This window comes from Bufo gargarizans, chromosome 1, assembly GCF_014858855.1.
Source record: "Bufo gargarizans isolate SCDJY-AF-19 chromosome 1, ASM1485885v1, whole genome shotgun sequence".
NCBI classification, from domain to species: domain Eukaryota; kingdom Metazoa; phylum Chordata; class Amphibia; order Anura; family Bufonidae; genus Bufo; species Bufo gargarizans.
Genome location: NC_058080.1, coordinates 381,304,630 through 381,331,170, shown reverse-complemented (window position 1 = coordinate 381,331,170; position 26,541 = coordinate 381,304,630). Strand labels below are relative to the sequence as shown.

At 46.0% G+C, this 26,541-nt stretch overlaps 1 protein-coding gene across 3 annotated transcripts in view; it reads left to right on the top strand.

The window, feature by feature from the left end:
* The window catches only part of LOC122931280 (relaxin-3-like), a 69,519-nt gene that overhangs the window by 9,171 nt on the left and 33,807 nt on the right, over window positions 1–26,541 (top strand). The window lies entirely within an intron of this gene.

Genomic DNA, 26,541 nt, shown 5'->3' with positions numbered 1-26,541 from the left:
GTGACGATGATGACGTGTCGATGGACGTCACGTGGGTGCCCACAAGAGAGGAAGAGGACGGGAGTTCCGAGGGAGAGACGGAAAAGCAGATAGGGAGGAGAAGGAGGAGAATCAGTTAAAACTCCCAGTGCACAGGAGGCAAAAAGCAGACTGCAAATGTATCTGGAGTGAGCCAACCATATTACACGGTCACATCTGGCGCTCCCAGGACGCCGGCACATGGCTCCGCAGTGTGGGCTTTTTTTTTACATGTCAGCTGCTGACAATAGTGTTGCCATCTGCAGCCTGTGCTGTCAATGTATAAGTCGTGGTAAGCCCAACACTCAACTAGGGACGATCACCTTAAGAAGTCCCAGCGCTCCACGTCCTGCCTCTTCCCCTCTCTACTCCCATTTGTCCTCCACGCCTCCTTCCACCGCGCCGTCGTAGCGTTCATCTGACAAAAGGCAGGCTTCCGTGGCCCAAATGTTCGAACATAAAAAGTTGATAGTCGGAACTGCTAGCCCGCCAACTACTGCAATATAAACTGGTGGACTCTGAGGCCTTTAGAAAATGTGTGGCCATTTGCACACAGCAATGGAAGGTCCCCGAAAGGAAATCTTTCTCCCAGAAGGGCATCCCAGAGCTACAGTGGGATGCGAAAGTTTGGGCAACCTTGTTAATCGTCATGATTTTCCTGTATAAATCGTTGCTTGTTACGATAAAAAATGTCAGTTAAATATATCATATAGGAGACACACACAGTGATATTTGAGAAGTGAAATGAAGTTTATTGGATTTAAACAAAATTAGGCAGGTGCAGAAATTTGGGCACCACAAAAAAGAAATTAAATCAATATTTAGTAGATCCTCCTTTTGCAGAAATCACAGCCTCTAAACGCTTCCTGTAGGTTCCAATGAGAGTCTGGATTCTTGTTGAAGGTATTTTGGACCATTCCTCTTTACAAAACATCTTAATTTCATTCAGGTTTGACGGCTTCCGAGCATGGGCAGCTCTCTTTAAGTCACACCACAGATTTTCAATTATATTCAGGTCTGGGGACTGAGATGGCCATTCCAGAACATTGTACTTGTTCCTCTGCATAAATGCCTTAGTGGATTTGGAGCAGTGTTTAGGGTCGTTGTCTTGTTGAAAGATCCAGCCCCGGCGCAGCTTCAGCTTTGTCACTGATTCCTGGACATTGGTCTCCAGAATCTGCTGATACTGAGCGGAATCCATGCGTCCCTCAACTTTGACATGATTCCCAGTCCCTGCACTGGCCACACAGCCCTACAGCATGATGGAACCACCACCATATTTTACTGTAGGTAGCAGGTGTTTTTCTTGGAATGCTGTGTTCTTTTCCTCCATGCATAACGCCCCTTGTTATGGCCAAATAACACCTTATTCCAAAATGAAGATGGCTTGTCCAAATGTGCTTTAGCCCACCTCAAGCGGCACTTTTTGTGCTGTGGGCGGAGAAAAGGCTTCCTCTGCATCACTCTCGCATACAGCATCTCCTTGTGTAAAGTGCACCGAATGGTTGAACGATGCGCAGTGACTCCATCTGCAGCAAGATGATGTTGTAAGTCTTTGGTGCTGGTCTGTGGGTTGACTCTGACTGTTCTCACCATTCGTCGCTTCTGTCTATCCGAGATTTTTCTTGGTCTGCCACTTCGAGCCTTAACTTGAACTGAGCCTGTGGTCTTCTATTTCCTCAATATGTTCCTAACTGTGGAAACAGACAGCTGAAATCTCTGAGACAGCTTTCTGTATCCTTCCCCTAAACCATGATGGTGAACAATCTTTGTCTTCAGGTCATTTGAGAGTTGTTTTGAGACCCCCCATGTTGCTACTCTTCAGAGAAAATTAAAAGAGGAGGGAAACTTACAATTGACCCCCTTAAATACTCTTTCTCATAACTGGATTCACCTGTGTATGTAGGTCAGGGGTCACGGAGCTTACTAAGCCAATTTGAGTTCCAATAATTAGTTCTAAAGGTTTTGGAATCAATAAAATGACAACAGTGCCCAAATTTATGCACCTGCCTAATTTTGTTTAAACAATTATAGCACACTTTCTGTAAATCCAATAAACTTCATTTCACTTCTCAAATATCACTGTGTGTGTCTCCTATATGATATATTTAACTGACATTTTTTATCGTAACAACCAATGATTTATACAGGAAAATCATGACGATTAACAAGGTTGCCCAAACTTTCGCATCCCACTGTATATGGCCATGTTCAGCGGCAAGTGAATGTATCTCTGGCACACAGTGTCGGTGCCAAGATACATCTGACCACAGACACGTAGTCTAGCAATCACGGGCAAGGAAGGTACATAACTTTTACTGCCCACTGGGTGAACCTTCTAACGGACGTCAAGCATGCAACCCATGCACCCGTGTGGATTTGGTGTTACCACCACGGAATGCATGCAGGTCTGCCTCTTCTTCTCCTCCTCCTACTCCATCCTCCGTCTCTTCCCCGGCTGACTTCTCCTTTTCCACTGATACCTCCTCTTCCGCTGCGCCCCCCAAGCTCCCCAGAACCAATTTGACATGCCAGTTGAGACGTTGCCATGCTGTGCTGTAGCTGTTGTGTCTGGAAGCCAAGAGCCACACTGGTCCTGCACTCCTTTCAGTGGCTAACCCCGCTCAATTTGACAGTTGGTAAAGTGGTGTGCGACAACGGTGCCAATCTTCTGAGCGCTCTGAAACAGGGCAAAATGACACACGTGCCGTGCATGTCACACGTCCTGAACTTATTCATGCCGTGATGCGCTGCCAAATACCCCGGGGTCCAGGACATCTTGCGGCAGGCCAGGAAAATCTCTAGCCATTTTAGAAGATCTTACACGGCCATGGCTCGCCTTGCTGACGTTCAGCAGTGACACCATCTTCCCGTCAGACATCTGATTTGTGACTGCCAACGCGATGGAACTCCACCTTGTATATGCTTGATAGGCTGCTCCAGCAGAAACATGCAGTTACTGTACGAACTCTGCGGCAGGACAGGTTCTGGGGAGTTTTTTTTTACCGCGCCAGTGGCTGCTCATGCGCGACACATGCAGACTTCTGCGGCCATTTGATAAGATCACCAAACCGGTCAGTCGCAGCCAGGGCGCCATTAGTGACATCAGTGGCGTACACACAATCCATGGTGAAACTGATCCATGGGGCCGCCTCACCGTCGCCCCCCCCCACTCCCCCACTACCTCCCCTACTATTCACACAACATGCCTCCCAACAGTACTGCTTTGTGCGGGGCAGGCCGATTTCGGATGGCAATCCTGCTGTCCTGCCAACTCTACCTCTGCACAATTTGCCAGGGGCAAAAGTTGGGAGGTATGTACATGTACATAACCGCACACAGCTGTAAAGTGTACCATATTCCTGCTTAAAGTGTAACTGGCATTTACATGATTTTTTTTTTGCTTAAGTGTAGGGCGAGTGATAGGTAACATTTTTGTAATATACTTTATTTAGCCAAAACATTAAATTTTTGTAATAAACTGGGGCTGAAATGGACCTTAGCAGCGCTCTCAGAAATGAGCGTTGCTAAGGGCCATCCGTATTCTATTTGAAAAGGGGAGACGGGCTGTGCGGGCATTGTGCTTCTGCCTCCCGTGCTCCCCCGGTAAAATATTTTATTTCCGTAAAACACAAATATACATATAGATCACAGTAAGAAATCTAAACATTAAACATTAACCTTCAAAGATGACCTTAACATATAACAATCTGTGGTATATTGTAGCTGAGTTGTCCACCCAGTATCCCACAGTAATACTATACAGCTAGATAGATATGCCTATACCTATATACAGTCTACACCTATGTACGGCTGTACATAGGTATAGGCTGTACATAAGTGCAGGGCATGCTGCTGCAGAACACAAGGGGTGAAACCACTGGCAGGAACACATCATCCCAATGATAGGCTATCACTGGGATAGGATGGTGTGTCCCTGACAGTTGCTTCACCCCTTGTGTTCTGCAGCAGCATACCCACCAGGTCTGCCCCCACTCACAGCATACTTATGTAGCAGATGCAGCAGACAGCTCTCAGTCTCAGGAGGAAGTCTAGCTTCTAAGATGGCGACAACGCCGCCTCCACATTACCCTGTGCAATGCTGCTCCTCCTCTTCAGTCAGAAAAAGAGGGAGGAGGCAGTAGCAGTGGTGCGGGGAATATGTGGTAGGGGGCGCAGAAGGCGAGGAAGTTTGTAAGAACTTATCAATAGTGTGGGCATTGCAAGGTGGGTGAGCGGGCGCGCTGAGCGGACATAATAAACTTGTAAGTGGGGGCACAATAATTGCTGCATGGCCACTCACCCGCGCAGCTTAGAGGGAACACTGCCCAGCGGCCAGTGGCGTAACTATAGTGTTATGGGCCACAGTGCAAACTTTGGATTGGGGCCCCCCATTTTTACAAAGAAGCGGCAGATTTTCTCACTAAGGGCTCTATCCGTGCGGCTAATCCACTGCGTGAATGAGTGCCAAGCCCCATTCTGGACAGCAGAGACACGGAGCAGTAACATGATTGACTGTGATCTTTTTACTACAAAATCATTGTGACAACTTTATCGGACTGTGATTTTGTAGTAAAAAGATCACAGAGAGGCACGGAGCATTATCAATCATGTTAATGCTTCGTGTCTCTGCTGTCCGGAACAGGGCTTTGCTCTCTTTCATGCAGCGGATTACCCGCTTGGGATCTGCTTGTGTTAAAGAGCTCTAAGCCCAATGCATGGCTACACTTACCCAGTCCTAATAAAATCTGGTCCTACCTCATCCAGGGTGTCACTGGCGTCGGCATGATGTCCGCTGGATCCAGAACAAGGTCCCTGTTGTGAGAAAAAAAGAATAATCACATAAGGAAGGGATGGTGACTGCCCTTGTGAAATCACCAGCAGGGGACGCTGTGCTGGCCTGCAAGACTGAGCCCTGCCAATGTCTAGCAGGGTAATCCAGGACATTTCCCCTAAGCGCAACCACACAGTACTAATGCCCACCTTGCGGCCCCTCACAGTAGTTATGCCAAATATGTGTCCCCTCACAGTAGTAATGCCAAATATGTGCTCCATCACAGTAGTAATGGCCAGATTATGTGTCCCCTCACAGTAGTAATGCCCAGTTATGTGCCCCCTCACAGTGATGATGCCAAATATGTGCTCCCTCACCGTAGTAATGCCCAGATTATGTGTCCCTCACAGTAGTAATGCCAGATTATGTGTTCCCTCACAATAGTAATGCCAGATTATGTGTCCCCTCACAGTAGTTATGCCAGATTATGTGTCCCCTCACAGTAGTAATGCCAGATTATGTGCCCCTCACAGTAGTAATGCCAGATTATGTGCCCCTCAAAGTAGTAATGCCAGATTATGTGCCCCTCAAAGTAGTAATGCCAGATTATGTGCCCCTCACAGTAGTAATGCCAGATTGAGTGCCCCTCACAGTAGTTATGACAGATTATGTGCCCCTTCACAGTATTTATGCCCAGTTATGTGCCCTCTCAAAGTAGATATGCTCAGATATGTGCCCCCTCAGAGTGGTTATGCCAGATTATGTGTCCCCTCACAGTAGCAATGCCAGATTATATGCCCCTTCACAGTATTTATGCCCGGTTATGTGCCCCCTCAAAGTAGATATGCCCAGATATATGCCCCCTCAGAGTGGTTATGCAAGATTATGTGCCCCTCACATTAGATATGCCCACATATGTGGCCTTCACAGTGCTTATGCCAGATTACGTACCCCCTCACAGTAGTTATGCCTTCATATATGCCCCCTCACAGTAGTTATGCCAGGTTAGGTGCCCACTCAAATTAGTTATGGCAGTAGAGATGCCTACTTTTGTGCCCCCTAACTCTAGTTGTGCCCATCAAACCCCCCCTTTCCCCAGTCTGCAGAGTTAGAAAAAAAAAAAACACATACTTACCTTCTTCTTCCCTGAAGACTGTCATGGTCTTACCTTCTTACTACTCTCCTTCGTTTGACATGTGCTGGCGGCCATCTGGTTTCTGGGTTTCTTGTAGCCTCCCACCCTGCGGCTTCTCCTTCCCACTGGGAGGAGCTGGATGCCTAGCTCATATATATAGGAGGTCTGTGGCTTCAGTTCCTTGCTTGGTCCTCCTGTGTTCACATGCTTCTAAGACTGCTGCTGCTTCTGGTTCCTGATCCTGGCCTCGTCTGACTACCCCGTTGGTTCCTGATTCCGGCTTCATCTGACTACCCCGTTGGTTCCTGATCCTGGCTTCGTCTGACTACCCTTCTGGTTCCTGACCTCTGTCTCCGCAAGACCCTGCTTCGGTTTAGCCATCCATTTGGACTTTTGCTTACGGCTTGCTTTTCAATAAAACCTTCTTATTTTCCACTTATCTCTTGTTGTACGTCTGGTTCATGGTTCCATGACATTAGGACCAAGCCATGAATTCTGACGGTACAGGGCCATCTTCGCTACCTACGCTGGTTGCCAGACTTGATCAGCAGGATCACCTGTTGGGTCGGTTCGCTGTGGCGTTGCAAACCCTGCTTGAACGCACGGCTCATTTCGCTTCCGTTGCCGATGGGTCGGTTGTCGCTCCTGGGCCCGTTCCTACTGCCGCTCCGGTTGTTGCGCCAGAGTCTACCCCGACACCTGTTGCTGCGCCTGCGGTGTCTCGGGGTATGACCGGTTCTGCCCCCCTTCCACAGCGCTTTGGGGGAGAGCCAACTCAGTGCCGAGGTTTCCTTAACCAGGTGGGCATTTATTTCGAGTTGCTGCCACATGCCTTTCCTACTGAGAGATCAAAGGTGGGCTTCTTGATCTCGCTGCTCTCGGACAAGGCCTTGGCCTGGGCCAGCCCTTTATGGGAGAACAACAATCCGGTGGTTGCCGAGTTTTCCGGTTTTGTTGCTTCTCTTCGGAAGGTATTCGATGTGCCGGCTCGTGCTGCCTCTGCTGCGAAGCTCCTTATGTCCATCAGACAGGGTTCACGATCCGTAGCTGAATACGCCATTGAGTTTCGTACCCTGGCAGCAGAGGTGGGCTGGAATAATGAGGCTCTGGTCGCTGCTTTCTCTCATGGTCTTTCGGATGCCTTGAAGGATGAGGTTGCAGCTAAGGACCTACCAGTGGAGCTCGAGTCTCTTATTTCTTTCCTGATTTTGATTGACACCAGACTCAGGGAGAGACCTTCCTTTAAGGAGAGCCTGCGGAGGTCTTCTAACAGATTGGCGCCTACGTTTGCTGTCCCACCCGTGCCTCCCTCTCCTCCCACGCCTCCTGGGGATGACTTGTCTGGGGGTGAACCCATGCAGCTGGGGTTTGCTCGCCTGTCCGAGGGGGAGAGGGTACTCCGGAGACGCGAGGGCCGATGCATGTACTGTGGTCTCGGTGGGCATTTTCGGTTGGCATGTCCGAACCGTCCGGGAAACGCTCGCACCTGAGATCCTGTCGGGGGCAGATCTTGGGTGGAGTCTCCTCGTCCCCGGTTTCCCGTGTTGACAAACCACTGATCACTGTTGTCCTCTCCTGGGTCGGGGGCTCGGTGACGACCCAGGCGTTGGTGGACTCTGGTGCTGGTGGTTTGTTCATTGATAGTGTGTTCGCTGCCGCCAATTCCATTCCTCTGCAGCCTCGAGGTTCCCCACTGGCTCTTGAGGCGATAGACGGCAGACCCCTTCTGCCGCCACACGTGACTCATGAGACCCTTCCAGTGGGGATAGCCATTGGTGCCGTTCACAGAGAGTCGGTCTGTTTCCAGGTGATTTCGTCTCCACACTACTCGGTGGTCTTGGGGTACCCCTGGCTCCAGAAGCATAATCCGACTTTCGATTGGAGATCGGCCGAGATCCTCTCGTGGTCACCGCAGTGTGGGGCTAGTTGCATCCATGGGCCTGTCAAGTTGCTGTGTACTTCCTCGGACTCTCTGTTGCCTCCTGAATACGAAGAGTACCGGGATGTATTCGATAAGGTGCGCGCGGTTGCCCTACCTCCGCACCGCCCATACGATTGTGCCATAGAGTTACAATCTGGTGCCGTTCCTCCTCGTGGCAAAGTCTATCCACTGTCGGTAGCGGAGAATGAGGCCATAGGAGGAGTACGTGAGGGAGGCGCTTTCACGCGGACACATTCGCAAATCCTCGTCCCCGGCAGGGGCTGGATTTTTCTTTGTGGAAAAGAAGGGCGGTGAGTTGAGGCCTTGCATCGATTACAGGGGTCTCAATCGCATCACGATCAAGAACGCTTACCCGATACCCTTGATTTCCGAGCTGTTCGATCGCCTCAAAGGGGCCACGGTCTTTACCAAACTCGACCTGAGGGCGGCATATAACCTGGTAAGGATCAAGGCGGGCGATGAGTGGAAGACCGCGTTTAACACCAGGACCGGTCATTATGAATCCTTGGTTATGCCCTTTGGGTTGTGCAATGCGCCCGCAGTCTTCCAGGAATTCATCAACGATGTTTTCCGTGACCTGTTGCAGCAGTGTGTGGTGGTCTATTTGGATGACATCTTGGTATATTCTGAATCCATGGAGGCCCACATTATGGATGTCAGACGAGTGTTGCAACGGTTACGAGAGAACAGGCTGTTCGGTAAGCTTGAGAAATGTGAATTTCACCGATCCCAGGTAACCTTCTTAGGTTACATCATTTCCGCTGAGGGGTTCTCCATGGATCCTGAGAAGGTTTCGGCTGTCTTACAGTGGCCCCAGCCCAGTGGTCTCCGTGCCCTGCAGCGCTTTTTGGGCTTCGCCAATTATTATCGGAAGTTCATCAGGGACTTTTCTATGCTAGCCAAGCCGCTCACGGATCTGACCAGGAAGGGCAGTAATTTCCAGGTCTGGCCGCTCGAGGCCATCCGAGCGTTTGAGGCTCTAAAGTCCGCCTTTGTGTCGGCTCCGATTCTGTCGCATCCCAACCCTGGGTTGCCCTTTGTCCTCGAGGTGGACGCGTCTGAGACGGGAGTAGGCGCCCTCCTGTCTCAGCGTAGAACACCAGAGGGTCCTCTGCTTCCTTGTGGGTTTTACTCCCGGAAACTGTCTTCCGCGGAGTGCAACTATCAGATTGGTGACAGGGAGTTATTGGCCATCGTGCAGGCCCTTAAAGAATGGAGGCACTTGCTCGAGGGTTCGGTGGTTCCGGTTCTCATCCTGACGGACCACAAGAATCTGACCTACCTTTCTGAGGCCAAGAGATTGACACCACGTCAGGCCAGATGGGCTCTGTTCTTGTCACGTTTTAATTACGTGGTCTCCTACCTACCCGGTTCCAAGAACATCAGAGCGGATGCCTTATCACGGCAGTACTCCGAGCTGTCCGGGGAGGAGTCGATTCCGACTTCGGTCATACCTCCGAATCAGATCCTGGCCGCCATTCGCACCAGCCTGACCTCTCCCCTGGGTGAGCAGATTTTGGCGGCTCAATCTGGTGCTCCCTCTGGGAGACCCAACGGCAGGTGTTTTGTGCCTGAGGAGTTGCGCATTCGGTTGTTGCGAACCTACCATAACTCCAAGGCCGCGGGGCATCCTGGAAAGAATCAGCTGTCCTGGGCTATTTCACGTCTGTTCTGGTGGCCTTCTCTACGTTCCGACATCGCCGCATATGTAGCGGCATGCTCCGTTTGTGCCCAGAGTAAGTCCCCTCGGCACCTTCCGTTGGGCCTTTTGCAACCCATAGCCACCGGGGAGCGCCCATGGTCACACCTGGGGATGGATTTCATTGTGGACCTCCCTGCATCCCGAGGCCATACGGTCATTCTCATGATTGTGGATCGGTTTTCCAAAATGTGCCACTGTGTTCCTCTCAAGAAGTTACCCTCTGCACAAGAGTTGGCCACGATTTTCGCCAGGGAGGTCTTCCGGTTGCACGGTTTGCCCAAGGAGATTGTGTCGGATCGGGGGAGTCAGTTTGTGTCCAGGTTCTGGCGCGCCTTTTGCTCCCAGTTGGGGATTCGTCTCTCTTTCTCCTCGGCCTACCACCCTCAGTCCAATGGGGCCGCAGAACGATCCAATCAGGCCTTGGAACAATTCCTTCGTTGCTATGTCTCCGATCACCAAGACAATTGGGTTGACCTCCTGCCTTGGGCTGAGTTTGCCAGGAACACGGCAGTGAACTCTTCCTCTGGGACGTCTCCCTTCATGGCCAATTATGGGTTCCAACCTGCCGTGTTACCGGAGGTATTCTCTCCCCAGGATATTCCGGCTGTGGAGGATCACCTTTCCGTCCTACGTGCTTCTTGGGTACAGATCCAGAGGTCCCTTGAGGTCTCTGCGCAGCGCCAGAGACTCCAGGCTGATCGCAGACGAGCGCCCGCTCCTTCCTACCAGGTCGGAGACCGTGTATGGTTGTCCACCCGCAACCTCAACCTTCGAGTGCCCACTCCCAAGCTGGCGCCTCGTTTTGTTGGTCCCTTCCGAGTGCTTCGCAGGGTAAACCCGGTAGCCTATGCCCTTGCGCTTCCTCCTGGCATGCGGATCTCCAACGTGTTTCATGTCTCCCTGTTGAAGCCTTTGGTGTGTAATCGTTTCACTTCCTCGGTTCCTCGGCCCCGTCCGGTCCAAGTGGGCAATCGTGAGGAATATGAGGTGAGCAATATCCTGGACTCACGCCTGGTCCGCGGTCGGTTGCAGTTTTTGGTCCATTGGCGTGGTTATGGTCCAGAGGAGCGTTCCTGGGTTCTCTCCGCAGATGTCCATGCTCCTGCTTTGCTCCGAGCCTTCCACGCACGCTTCCCTCAGAAACCGTTCCTTACTCTGCGGAGGAGGGGCCCTTGAGGGGAAGGTACTGTCATGGTCTTACCTTCTTACTACTCTCCTTCGTTTGACATGTGCTGGCGGCCATCTGGTTTCTGGGTTTCTTGTAGCCTCCCACCCTGCGGCTTCTCCTTCCCACTGGGAGGAGCTGGATGCCTAGCTCATATATATAGGAGGTCTGTGGCTTCAGTTCCTTGCTTGGTCCTCCTGTGTTCACATGCTTCTAAGACTGCTGCTGCTTCTGGTTCCTGATCCTGGCCTCGTCTGACTACCCCGTTGGTTCCTGATTCCGGCTTCGTCTGACTACCCCGTTGGTTCCTGATCCTGGCTTCGTCTGACTACCCTTCTGGTTCCTGACCTCTGTCTCCGCAAGACCCTGCTTCGGTTTAGCCATCCATTTGGACTTTTGCTTACGGCTTGCTTTTCAATAAAACCTTCTTATTTTCCACTTATCTCTTGTTGTACGTCTGGTTCATGGTTCCATGACAAAGACAGGCTTCCACACTCATCGCGCTGCTGGCTGTGCTGAAGGCAGATTACCGGGCTTTCAGCTCTCTTCCTACAGCCAGCAGCGCATTGTGGGGCCAGCAGGGGGAGCTCCTGAGCTCTGAAGATCAGTGAAGCAGGGAGCAGAGAGGTTTGCTCTCCCCCCTCTACCCCCCCATATTATACAAGTAATGGAGTCATGGAGCGCTCTGATGGGGCCCGAAATTGCCACTGTACTTCATGATGGGCCCCATCAGAGTGCTCCACTACATGTGAGTACAGTGGGGCCCCTGCCAGCAGCTGTTTTTAACATGCTTTAGGGCGGCCGGGTGGGGTCCACAGGCGGCCGGGCCCCCTGGAGTGCCAGGCCCGGTTGCAAATGCGACCCCTGTATGTACGCCAGTGAGTGACATCGTACCTTACGTCTTCTTTCTGGAGCGTGCATTGCGTTGTGTCATTGATCAAGCCATTGAGGAGCAGGAAGATGAGGAAGTCGCAATGCTGGATGAATTCTCAGGGGGGCTACTCCATCTGAGACAAGTCAAGAGGAGTCTGATAAAGATGTCAGAGGAGGAGCAAGAAGAGCATGCTTTAAATGTTTCTGGGATCCCTGGTGTTGTCCGTGTCTGGGGGGAGGAGACCGAGGACGACATTATCTTAGACGATGAGCAGGAGCCAGGCCACTGCACTGCTTCCAGTTTAGTGCAAATGGAGGCCTTCATGCTCCAGTGTTTGAAAAGGGACCCCCGTATAAAAAGCATAAAGGACAAGGACCAGTACTGGGTGGCAACGTACTTAGACCCCCGGTACAAACACAAAATGGCGGACATGTTACCACCATCACTTCCAGGCCTTGCTTTGAAAAATGCTGCATTCTGCTTTTGCGGGTGCTGGCAGAGGAATTTCCACTCACAGAGAAACAGTTGCGGGTACCAATCCAACAGCTCATGCAAGAAGAGGGCGGTTTGAAGATGTGTTGGTCACTTTGTATATGAAATCATTCTTGCAACCAACCCATCGACAGCCGCCCTCTGGATCCAGCCTCACGGAATGCCTAGACCGACAGGTGTCCAACTACATCGGGTTAACGGCTGATGTGTACGCTCTGAGAAGCGAGGAACCCCTAGACTACTAGGTGTGCAGGCTTGACCTGTGGCCAGAGCTGGAACAATTTGCCATGGAACTGTTGGCTTGCCCCTCATCCAGTGTCCTGTCCGAAAGGACGTTCAGGGCAGCAGGGGGATCATGACCGATAAATGCACTCACCTGGTTCACGACATTGTGAACTACCTCACATTTCTAAAAATGAATGAGGCATGGATCTTGGAGGAATTTAACACCTGTGACGACCACATTTAAACTGAATTTCCTCATGCCAGCCCACAAATATCCGCCACCCAGAACAAATATTGGTCCCTGTCTTAGGTAAATACAGCGGCCTTTTCTGTCTGTTGAATGCCTAATGTTTTGGGCCTCAGAGGAATTCAACACCTGTAACAATCACGTATTTCAACTAGAGTTGAGTGAACACCTGGATGTCCGGGTTCGAGAAGTTCGGCCGAACTTCCCGGAAATGTTCGGGATCCGAACTCGACCCGAACTTCGCCCCGAACCCGAACCCCATTGAAGTCAATGGGGACCTGAACTTTTCGGCACTATAAAGGCTGTAAAACTGCCCAGAAAAGGGCTAGAGGGCTGCAAAAGGCAGCAAAATGTAGGTAAATCCCCTGCAAACAAATGTGGATAGGGAAATGAATAAAAATTAAAATTAAATAAATAAAAATTAACCAATATCAATTGGAGAGAGGTCCCATAGCAGAGAACCAGGCTTCATGTCACCCACCACTGGAACAGGCCACTGTCAGATATTTAGGCTCCGGCAGCCAGACAGAGGAGAGAGGTCCCATAGCAGAGAATCAGGCTTCATGTCATAGCAGAGAATCAGGCTTCATGTCACCCAACACTGGAACAGGCCATTGTCAGATATTTTTAGGCCCCTGCACCCAGACAGAGGAGAGAGGTCCTATAGCAGAGATTCAGGTTTCATGTCATAGCAGAGAATCAGGCTTCATGTCACCCAACACTGGAACAGGCCACTGTCGGATATTTTTAGGCCCCGGCACCCAGACAGAGGAGAGAGGTCCCATAGCAGAGATTCAGGCTTCATGTCATTGCAGAGAATCAGGCTTCATGTCACCCAACACTGGAACAGGCCATTGTCAGATATTTTTAGGCCCTGGCACCCAGACAGAGGAGAGAGGTCCTATAGCAGAGATTCAGGTTTCATGTCATAGCAGAGAATCAGGCTTCATGTCACCCAACACTGGAACAGGCCACTGTCAGATATTTTTAGGCCCCGGCACCCAGACAGAAGAGAGAGGTCCCATAGCAGCAGTGTCGTCTCTAGCGCTCAAATTTTGGGGGGGCACACTGGGGGCCAGGACAAAAGTAGGGGGGAAGCCATAACAACGATACATTTACACAAGTACGCTTAGAAATGCTGCGATACTTTACCCAATACCCAAAACCGCAACAGGGAAGAAAAGTCCTGCTGTCCGTGGTTTAAAAAAAAAAATCCCTCAGATTTCATCGGAAAGAGGCTTCATCGGAGAATACGACTTTGCCCCAGTCCTCAGCAGTCCATTCACCATATTTTCTGCAGAAGATCAATCTGTCCCTGATGTTTTTTTTGGAGAGAAGTGGCTTATTTGCTGCCCTTCTTTGCACCAGGCCATCTTCCAAAAGTCTTCGCCTCACTGTGCGTGCTATGAGACATCCCAAACCAGCTCTCATCTGACTGAGAGCCAGTAAGCCTCAAAGTTCCTTCACATCTGTTGGATGGCTTGGGTGGACTTGAGCACCTAGATCAATATCATTGGGGTGACAAAAAGTTTTCTGATTATCCTAACATAATATTCAATAACCGTTCTATATAGTTTTGTCATGTAAAATTCCCATTTGCATAAACATGGGCATATTTGAAAGATATGCAAATGCGCAGAATCTGCCTTGTTTTTCAGCTGAAAAACCATTTGGATGTAAATTTCACGATGTACACTCATGAACAGCGCCATCTATTGGATTCATAGTCTTGTCATAAGACTATGAAACCATTATATGGCGCTGTTCATGAGTCATGAGCAGCGCCATCAATTGGTTTCATAGTCTTATGACAAGACTATTAGTCTTGTCATAAAACTATGAAGCCAATAGATGGCACTGTTCTTCTTGTGGGGCGCTAGTAAGTGGGGAACCCGGCTTAACAGAGTCTACACACAGTGCAGCACTCAGCCTTTTACATGGAAAATTCACAATTAAAATTTGCGATTAGAATATTCGCGATCTACACTACTCATGAACAGCACCATCTATTGGATTCATAGTCTTGTCATAAGACTATGAAACCAATAGATGGCGCTGTTCATGAGTTATTACAAGCAGGGCAATAGTCCTCAGATACACCCTAGCAAGCTTATATTACCGCAGATAAAGTGCTAGAAGATGTGTGAATGATAGCAGCAATCCAATATACAGGGAGTGCAGAATTATTAGGCAAATGAGTATTTTGACCACATCATCCTCTTTATGCATGTTGTCTTACTTCAAGCTGTATAGGCTCGAAAGCCTACTACCAATTAAGCATATTAGGTGATGTGCATCTCTGTAATGAGAAGGGGTGTGGTCTAATGACATCAACACCCTATATCAGGTGTGCATAATTATTAGGCAACTTCCTTTCCTTTGGCAAAATGGGTCAAAAGAAGGACTTGACAGGCTCTGAAAAGTCAAAAATAGTGAGATATCTTGCAGAGGGATGCAGCACTCTAAAAATTGCAAAGCTTCTGAAGCGTGATCATCGAACAATCAAGCGTTTCATTCAAAATAGTCAACAGGGTCGCAAGAAGCGTGTGGAAAAACCAAGGCGCAAAATAACTGCCCATGAACTGAGAAAAGTCAAGCGTGCAGCTGCCAAGATGCCACTTGCCACCAGTTTGGCCATATTTCAGAGCTGCAACATCACTGGAGTGCCCAAAAGCACAAGGTGTGCAATACTCAGAGACATGGCCAAGGTAAGAAAGGCTGAAAGACGACCACCACTGAACAAGACACACAAGCTGAAACGTCAAGACTGGGCCAAGAAATATCTCAAGACTGATTTTTCTAAGGTTTTATGGACTGATGAAATGAGAGTGAGTCTTGATGGGCCAGATGGATGGGCCCGTGGCTGGATTGGTAAAGGGCAGAGAGCTCCAGTCCGACTCAGACGCCAGCAAGGTGGAGGTGGAGTACTGGTTTGGGCTGGTATCATCAAAGATGAGCTTGTGGGGCCTTTTCGGGTTGAGGATGAAGTCAAGCTCAACTCCCAGTCCTACTGCCAGTTTCTGGAAGACACCTTCTTCAAGCAGTGGTACAGGAAGAAGTCTGCATCCTTCAAGAAAAACATGATTTTCATGCAGGACAATGCTCCATCACACGCGTCCAAGTACTCCACAGCATGGCTGGCAAGAAAGGGTATAAAAGAAGAAAATCTAATGACATGGCCTCCTTGTTCACCTGATCTGAACCCCATTGAGAACCTGTGGTCCATCATCAAATGTGAGATTTACAAGGAGGGAAAACAGTACACCTCTCTAAACAGTGTCTGGGAGGCTGTGGTTGCTGCTGCACGCAATGTTGATGGTGAACAGATCAAAACACTGACAGAATCCATGGATGGCAGGCTTTTGAGTGTCCTTGCAAAGAAAGGCTATATTGGTCACTGATTTGTTATTGTTTTGTTTTTGAATGTCAGAAATGTATATTTGTGAATGTTGAGATGTTATATTGGTTTCACTGGTAAAAATAAATAATTGAGATGGGTATATATTTGTTTTTTGTTAAGTTGCCTAATAATTATGCACAGTAATAGTCACCTGCACACACAGATATCCCCCTAAAATAGCTAAAACTAAAAACAAACTAAAAACTACTTCCAAAAATATTCAGCTTTGATATTAATGAGTTTTTTGGGTTCATTGAGAACATGGTTGCTGTTCAATAATAAAATTAATCCTCAAAATTACAACTTGCCTAATAATTCTGCACTCCCTGTACACCTCAGTGTTAGCGTAGGCTATTATAGGCTGAGTGCTAAACGGTGTGTTTAGTCTGTTGAGCAGGGTGCCCCACTTACTTGCCCCCCAACAAGATGAACAGCGCCATCTATTGGTTTCATAGTCCTCTGACAAGACTAATAATCTTGTCATAAGACTATAAAACCAATAGATAGCGCTGTTCATGACTCATGAACAGCACCATCTATTGGTTTCATAGTCTTATGACAAGACTATGAATCCAATAGATGGTGCTGTTCATGAGTAATGTAGATTGCAAATTTTCCATGCAAATGGTTTTTCAGTTGAAAAACAAGGCAGATTCTGCTCATTTGCATGTCTTTCCCATATGCCTATCTTTATGCAAATGAGTTTTTACATGACAAAACTGTATAGAAAGGTTATTAAATATTATGTTAGGACAATCAGAAATCTTTTTGTCATCCTAATTATATTGATCTAGGTGCGCGGGTCCACCCAAGCCATCCAACAGATGTGAAGCAACTTTGAGGCTTACTGGCTCTCAGTCAGATAACAGCTGGTTTGGAATGTCTCATAGTGCACAAGGCTGCCATTGTAGGGTATGCTGACTGTTATCTGTATCATGGATAGATTGTTGGCTTCCACATACCTGGCTTTTGGCATATAGCCTCTGTGTGGTTGTCTATTATAGGTCATAGATAATAGTCCAAGACGCATCCAGCCATCCTCTTAATGCTGTTTCCAAACAATTTTGATGGAGTTTTCATCAATTTCTAACCTTTTTTTGTGAACCAGACATCCTCTCTTCTTCAGAGCAGGGGGTGCCTGGTTTGATGCTCGGGTCTCCCATTGACATTCGTTGTATTAAATTATACTCGAGCACCCGCAGTATTCGGCCGAGTACTGCAATGAGCCGAGCATAGCGATGCTCGAGCCGAACAGCAGTCCTAGAGCTGGGCCCATAACCTGTTGGTTGTGGGTTAGAGAAGACGCTAGTAGTTGGTGATGAGGCAGAACTTGGTTTACTTGTGTGGATTAAGTCCCAAACATACAAGACATTCAGCAAACTGTAACAGCAGCCATTTTGGTATAAAGAGAGAGAGAAAGAACCAACAAGTTTTCCAGATATATATACGACTGGTAACCTTAACATACAGTGCCATCTACTGGTCAAGTTATATTACTTTATATGGTACATGCTGTTGCATCCTCAACAAGCTCAAAGTGTCACACTCTAGTCAGCTAATTAATCCATACACCCTGAGCCAAGGGTACCTGAGATTGTGACTTTGGGGTTTTCATAAACTGTAAGCCATAATCATTCAAATTATAGCAAATGAAGGCTTGAAATATCTCACTTTGCATGTAATGAGTCTCTCTTATATATTAGTTTCACCTTTTAATTTGCATTACTGATATAAATGAACTTTGCATGATATTCTAATTTTTCGAGTTTCACCTTTATTTCATGGGTGCAGTTATTTTTTAGGACACTGTGTGTCAATAATTACTAAAGGTGGTACTATCTGTGTGTTACTAGTATTTTTGCAGTATAGTATTGGGGAGCACAGCGAGAACAGTATTGGGGGTGGCAGGATGGGGTGTTCAGAAGGTGGGAGAAACTAAGAAGTCTGTCTATCGAACTCTGCAGAGAGAAGATATGGCTGAAAGAAAAATGCATGCTGCCGTTTGCATCCGGCTGATTCCTTGTATTCTCTGCCAGATCAGGTGGCAGGATCGTAGTGCTGTAGGTGTGAAAATAGCCTTACCTATTACAGACATCTCATCTTGGATCAGGCTTTTTTACAACCACAGTATCTGTCTGCCTGGGAGAATGAGCTTCATATTACCCTTTTACAGGCTGACAGGGAATTTTTATCCTCCTCATTCCCACAGATTCTCCATATGCATTTGAGTCCAGGTGGTCTGGGTGGTACATGACGCCTGATTTTCTCTATTGGTCACACTTGCTGCCTTTAGATTTGTTCTGGAAGCATTTGACACATTTGGTGGTCATGCCCATTACTGAAACCATTCTGGGAGGAGGTAGAGAACATATTCAATAAGGTTTGCCACACCAACATTAAACTAAATGCTGCATTGATTTTGTTATGGCTGCCCCAAAAGGGTTGCAATGCAGCCTCCACATTGGCGAGCCACATTATGTTTGCAGTTAAATTAATTATCCCTAAGACGTGGCAAGACACAGAACCTCCCTCCAGCTATATGTGGTTTTCTAAATAGCATTAACAATGACTTATAGATGAGGGCTGGCTGGGAACACAGAAACAGGCGCACTTTTCTGAAGACTGGGAAGCGATGGCTGAGAGTCTTTTCTGGGAAATGATTAAGTATCATTAACATTACTGAGCTATTGCTCACTAGCTCACTTCAGAACACTACACGCCTTTAGCTTTATTTTCACCTTTAGCCTGGCAACACATTGGTAACTCAATGACTGGAGATGACTACCCCCGAAACCTGCACTCCCTCCTTTTTAACAAGTTATTTAACCATTCTTTATATCATGTTGTTACTTAGAGTTTTTTATGACTGGACAAGTCATAGTCCCTTGATTAGATATCAAAATAATTTTTGGCTGCACACTACATTGAAAAGTAGGGTGAAACATTCCCAGCTTTCATACTCTGTAGTCTGTACACTAATATAATACTTAAAAATCTATATATAAATTAGTTGGACTTGCTTTAATGGTTCCCCAACTCCAGTCCTCAGGGCCCACCTGCTGGTCATGTTTTCAGGATTTCCTTAGTATTGAGCAGGTGATATAATTAGTGTCAGTGCATCAGGACTAACCACAGGTATTCATTTTGTGAGATATTCTCAAATCATGACCAACAGGTGGGCCCTGAGGACTGGAGTTGAGGAATAATGTTCTATATCATATACAGTGGTGGATAAACAAATTGGCATTCATGGGCAGCACGGTGGCTCAGTGGTTAGCACTGGTGCCTTGGTTCGAATCCGACCAAGGACAACATCAACAGTTTGTATGGTCTCCTGGTGTTTTTTCGTCGGTTTCCTCCGGGTACTCCGGTTTCCTCCCACACTCCAAAGGCTTACTGATAGGGAACTTAGATTGTGAGCCCCATTGGGGATAGAGTAATGCTAATGTCTGTAAAGCGCTGTGGAATATAGCAGCGCTATATAAGTATAATAAATAGAAATAGAAATTGCAATGTATGAGGGGGTCAGGTCCACTATATTTTACTCTGGCTGCCATGTTCTTTCTCCGCTCTGAACAATCTCCCGCTGCATTTCCCAAACCATCTCATGCATGTCTTCCTGCAGTGAAGACTAAAGAGTACCTAAAAGGTGTTTCATCTTCAGAATGGGGGTCCCCCTACCAACATCCTACTTGGTGAGGTGCCCAGTAGCCACCAGATACAGGCAGAGAATGAGTGGAGAGGTGATACTGTGGCTGAGTGGTGTGGCTCTCAATTTACTTCTATGGGGGTTACAAAAACAGTCAAGCACATACTTGGTTTAAAAAAAAATATATTACATTTATGTGGTAGAGAGCACAAAAACAGTTACATTTTATGCAAGAGGAGTGCCAAATTATTTTACCCAGGTAAAGGAAAGCTACACCTCTGAATCAGGGGATAAGAATATACCTATGGACCAGTTGTTCAAGTCTTACACATTTATTCGGTAGAACTGAGTCAATAATAAAGTGTCTTAAATCAATATCAATTGAATAAATGTTTTATTATTTTTCTTGATCCTTTCCTTAGAACATGCTGTAGTATAGATGACAGTTGAATGAATATAAACAAGGCTAGTTTCATTCCAATAAAATAGTCATTTTACAATATACTGTATCAAATGATAAACTTTGTGTGTACATGTAATAAAAAATTAAACAAGGGTTTCTCAAGAATGTAAAAGAAACAAAATTGATTGTTAAAGGTCCCATACAAATTAGATTGGAAGAAACAATGGTGAAGGGCACGCTGGGGGTAGTGGTCACCATCCTGGTATGTATTATTCATTGTTAGATATTTGATATTTTGTGAAACTGTTGCATTACCCTGAAAATGTAACCAGGATCAGAATATATTCACTTATCAACCACTGAACTTCTCTATGGGTTTAGGTTAATATTTGTCTTAGTTAGCAGCAATTATAGCACTGTAAGCTGACGGATCGGATACTGTTGAACCCAACTATGGCCATTTAGTTGGTAGCTTATTAAATGGCTGTAAATCCATTTAAATGTATACTGTCTTACTGTTCTCTGCCTTTGTGGTCTACATTACTTATGTACTGACAGGATATATACCATTTTTTTTAAATATCTATTCCATATTTTAATTTATTTCAATTATGTCTCTTGAATTTAAAGGGTTGTCCAGGACTAGAAAACTATGTCTGCTTTCTCACAGAAACAACCTGTCCAAAGTTTTTTTTTCTGGTATTGCAGGTCAGCCCAATTGAAGTGAATGGGATTGAACTGCAATACCACACATAACCTGTGGACATGTGTTTTTGAAAATAAAATAAAAAAGTCAACATCTTTTTCTAAGCATGGACAATCCCTTTAATAAAGAGATTATTTTCTTAAATATTGAAATATTCTTGGAGCCTTTCCTATCCTGTCAGTTATCATATAATTATTTGGAAGCAGCTCTACCTTTGGGACCAATTTGCTGCCCATCGAAGTGCCACTCACAGCCACAAACAACAGTGGAGGGACTGTGAGAATGGTCCCTTGCAAGCGGACGCCTCCATTTTCAGCTCAGTCGATCTCCAGGAGGTGAATAAGCTGTGGCCCGTGGCAGCACAAGGACTCCCTTAAGCCCTGTTCTGATTGGGGAACAGTGCATCTCCTTGCTGTGCCCTTCTGTGATTACCACAGTCCCGCATGCCATTCCTAGGCATCAGGGCGCTGGCTGGCTTGACATACCTCAGATGTGGCCATCTCTTACACAGCAGGACAGCGTATGCACTGTAGCCATCTTGAGTGAAGAAGCGGTCCTCCATATTATACGCTCCTCCTCTTCTGATAGGATCCCTGACCCTCCTGCAGAACTTGCTCTGTGACCTCTAAGTGCAGAGGGAATAACGTTCCTTAGATCCATATCCGCTTCCACCTAGGAAGAACAAAACAGTACACTGGGACTGCCTAACTATGTGGAGTGGCAGCCATTTCGGGAATTCGCAGGACAGCGCTCGTTAAAGCAAGAGCTCAGATAAGTACACAGTTCTGGGTTTATAACTTTTGGTATTCTTGCCTCAGTCTTTGGATATATATATATATATATATATATATATAAAGAAAAGGAAAAAAGCAGCACACATTAGACACGGGTGCAAATCCTTTCAGGGGCCTGCGACCAAGGTCCCAAATGCATATATGGAAGAAACAAGGCAGCAGTCCAGAAAATAGTGATAAAAAAAGTGGATGGTTTATTAACCCATCTAGCAGCAACGTTTCAGCTCTCTCTATGGAGCCTTTGTCCAGCTGAATAACGTGCACAGTGTCATACATAAATAGTGTGAGCAATTAACATCCATAATTAATTAATAAAGTGCTGAATAGATCACAAATATACTTTTAAAAGGCATAATTCATCTGTCCAATCATAGTGTTAACATAATTCATCGTGGTGACCTCATAATAAAGTGCATCTCATTTAAAATACAATAGTAATGTTGGCAAAAATACATGATTTTCAAGTGAAAACATAAAGTGCTCAGGAGGTGTAAATTACAACATGATTAAAAACCTTTAAAAAATGTGGAATCGTCACGTTTGGTCATGATGGCCAAATGGAACCTGCTTGGCGTCCGAATGAGCGGCTTGCGCATGCGCCGCTGATTGTGCTCTTGCGAGACACGAGAATATGTGTCTAAGGTATGGGAACCACATCAAAAATGGCCGCTTGCTCACTTGTGTACAGGGCGCATGCTCCTGCCCATACTGGCCGGCACGCCCCTTGTCTTCCGTGGAAATCGTGCAAAAATAGATCAAAGTGAAACTACTATCTCAAAGCTCCATTTATAAAGCAGAATACCACTGGCCAGACCATAGAAGACCCACAAGTAATCATTGGTCTCTGTGTCTAGGTATCTATCAGGGGGGCATCATGGAGTGTGGGACCACAATGCTGATCCCTTTAGATTTGCCAGCATTACTGCAACCATGCCAAATCCCAAGGGTATATAGAGAACCCCCAAGTGGCTACTTGAAAGTACCTCCAATATCAATTAGGGCTGGGCATCAGGGTGTCACCTTTGTGTGATCCCAGACGCCCACCCAATTCAAGGGGTTGGCGTGGATGAACCTAATATTCAGAGCAAAAATAAATGATGTCACTATTTGTTTTATAAAAACGGACCACCATATCACGAGTCTGTATCGTCCAAGTCCCCATGAGAAAAGGGGGACAAGGAAGGTACGGAGTCAGAGACACCGGCGTCCGAGAGCACGGTCCCCATTCATGTGGTTTCCCAGCCATATAGTAAAGTACACAGTCAATATACTATAATCATGGATCGCCTGCATGGTCCCTCCATTTAAACCCCAGCGTGACTGTTCCTAGTATTCAAACCACATGCTGTCCTATGAACAACAAAATTGGCATGGTTGCAGTAATGCTGGCAAATCTAAAGGGATCGGCATTGTGGTCTCACACTCCATGATGCCCCCCTGATAGATACCTAGACACAGAGACCAATGATTACGTGTGGGTTTTCTATGGTCTGGCCAGTGGTATTCTGCTTTATAACTGGAGCTTTGAGATAGTAGTTTCACTTTGATCTATTTTTGCACGATTTTCACAGAAGACAAGGGGCATGCCGGCCAGTATGGGCAGGAGCATGCGCCCTGTACACAAGTGAGCAAGCGGCCATTTTTGATGTGGTTCCCATACTTTAGACACATATTCTTGTGTCTCGCGAGAACACAATCAGCGGCGCATGCGCAAGCCGCTCATCCGGACGTCAAGCAGGTTCCATTTGGCTATCATGACCGAACGTGACGATTCCACATTTTTTTTAAAGGTTTTTAATCATGTTGTAATTTACACCTCCTGAGCACTTTATGTTTTCACTTGACAATAATGTATTTTTACCAACATTACTATTGTATTTTAAATGAGATGCACTTTATTATGAGGTCACCACGATGAATTATGTTAACACTATGATTGGACAGATGAATTATGCCTTTTAAAAGTATATTTTTGATCTATTCAGCACTTTATTTATATATGACACTGTGCACATGTTATTCAGCTGGACAAAGGCTCCATAGAGAGCTGAAACGTTGCTGCTAGATAGGTTAATAAACCATCCACTGTTTTCATCACTATTTTCTGGAGTGCTGCCTTTTTTCTTCCATATATGCATTTAGGACCTTGGTCGCAAGCCCCTGAAAGGATTTGCACCCGTGTCTAATGTGTGCTGCTTTTTTCTTTTTCTATATTCTGGACCCTAAAAAGCCAAGCACCTGAAACATGGATTATACCAATGGACGTGTTAACCCGGATGTGTTTTCCTACATGTTGGAGGATGAGGAAAGAATACTGCATAATTCGGTGAGAGATGTGACTTTTTTATCCACTTTCTTTGCTATTGACATCAAAAGGAGATTTGAAAATGAATCTAAACGTCTAAACAGAGAGGGATACGCTCTCACTTAAGACCGGATTTATTCCTCAATAATGCTGACTTCTGTGCAAGATTCATTCAAATATGCAACAAATATGCGTTTGACATCATATTGTTGAATGTGGAATTTTTACAAAAAGAAAAAGCATCAGTACAAGCTAATATTGATGACATCACTGAAAAGTTAAAAAACGTGTATCTGCTGAGGATTTTGAGACCTATATATCCAGTTGTGTGTCCCATTTAGATCAATTCAAAAGTGATCTACAGAGTAAAAAATGACGCAAATGGATGAGAGATATGGATGATTACACTACTGGCGGAGAGAAGGAGGAGAGAAATATGGATCTACCACTCCATCTACACCAAAGAAATCCCAGGGTCATTTTTCTAGAGAGACTGCTGCAGTTTCTAGAGAGGACTCTAATTCCACTATGACATCAACATCTTTTTTAGGAGGGGATCTCGATCTGGCAGGACCCGCCGAGGGGGTAAACGACAGCACAAACAGAGGAAGAGGGAAAAACATGAAGCCCCAGAGGGGCAGGACTTTGAGACGCAAGATATTGTGGTAAACATTTCCACTGTTGATCTCAATGCTGCTCAGATATCGGTATTAAACAAAAATCTGTCCTATTGTCCCGTAACCACAACTAAATGGTTTGATCTAGAAATAGATCTACAGAGATTTTTACGTTCAATTAAATTGAAAGTCTGGCTTGCGGAACAACAGGACAGACCACCATCTGAAATTATTCAAACTGGTGAGTTAAGTTTGAAAAGCACAGGTTTATACTTAAAAAGTGATTTTTCCCCAGTTATTAACCATCCTGCGATTGAGCCTTTCAGGGTCGCGGTTAAACGCGATATTGAAAAACTCAAACAGGAGATGTTAAATCAACCACCTATACTGTATACCCTGCCAAAGATCCACAAGTCTTTGACTTCTCCCCCAGGATGTCCCATAGTTTCTGGTAGACATTCTCTCTTCTGTCAGGTAGCTATCTTTCTTGACAAAATTTTGCGTCCATTTGCCATGTCAGCTAAATCATACATTAAGGATACAAATGATTTTCTGTCTAAGATAGAGAATCTAATAATTCCTGGTGGGCCCTATTGGCGTCTTTTGACATGGTAAGCTTATATACTTCTATAGAACATGAGTTGGGTTTACAAGTAATACAAGAGAACCTTCAGAGGACACAATATAGTATGGATTGTCAACATTTTTTAATTGCTCTGTTGAGATCTATACTCATTTATACTCATTTATACTCGCAATTATTGTTTGTTTTAGGATGATTTATTTTTACAATTACGTGGAACCGAGATGGGGTCCAATGTGGCGCCGACCAACGCAAATCTATATATGTCACATCTTGAGGAGTCTGTCGTCTATGTGAGCCGCCACTTCAGCCTTGTGTCGGGGTGGTGGCATTACATAGACAACATTTTCCTGATTTGGGTCGGCGCCACAGAGGACCTTATGGCGTTCCACAATTTTCTTAACACTATTGACCCCAGTGTCAAATTTACTTTAACTCATTCAAGTGAAACCATACAGTTCTTGGACACTCAGGTCAGCATTTGTGAGGACAGGCTAGTCACTGATTTATACGTGAAGCCTACAGATAAAAATAAAGAGAGCCATCACCCTAGACCCATGATCAGATCGCTAACATTTAGCCAAATGTTGAGGGTTGAAAAGATTGTAAAAGATACAGCGGTGGCAGAAACTAGACTGCATGAAATGGGATCCAAATTTCGGACAAGAGGATACCCCAAAAAACGTATTCTAGAAAATTTAGAAAAAATAAAACCTTTAAGTAAAGGAGAGATTAGATAGGGGCTAGGTGGTGCTATACAATCGAAAGCAAGAATTCCTTTTGTGTCAGAATTGAGTATCAATAGTGGCAGTATTTCTGCCATTCTGAAAAAGCACTGGAGAATACTTACCAGTAACTTTGAGAATGTTGAAGAGTTCAAATCTCCGCCTTTATGTTCATATCGCAGAAACCGGAATTTGGGTGACAGACTTGTTAAGTCTGAAATAGGATCGTCTAAAGTAACCTGTGAGACATCTTTTGGTTCTACCAGTAAGGGCTTTTTTCAGTGCTACAATTGTGTTAACTGTGCCCTTATGCTACGAGGTGACTTATTTGTTTACCCCGTTTCGGGCAAGACAATAAAAATTAGGCAATACTTAACATGTGATTCATCTTATGTTATTTATTTATTGATTTGCCCTTGTCATCTTTTGTATGTGGATGAAACCATTCGGGATTTAAAAACCCAGTTAAATCAACATAGATATTCCATCAGGAAGCAAAAACTAGATTTACCAGTATCAAAACATTTCACTGAGGCCAAGCACTCAGAACAAGATTTACGGTTTAGGCTGGGTATTTGTTCTAGAATAAATACCCAGCCTAAGGGGGGGGGGGGGGGGGGGGGGGGTGACAGGACTACAGGACCAAATTACTAAAGAGGATACATTGAACACACTGAAACCTCAAGGTCTAAATGTGGAATTTAAAGTCACTCAATAATCTCCACCATCTGTCTATGTGTTTTATTCTGTAACTCCTATTTGTGGAAAACAACATGTGCCATGTA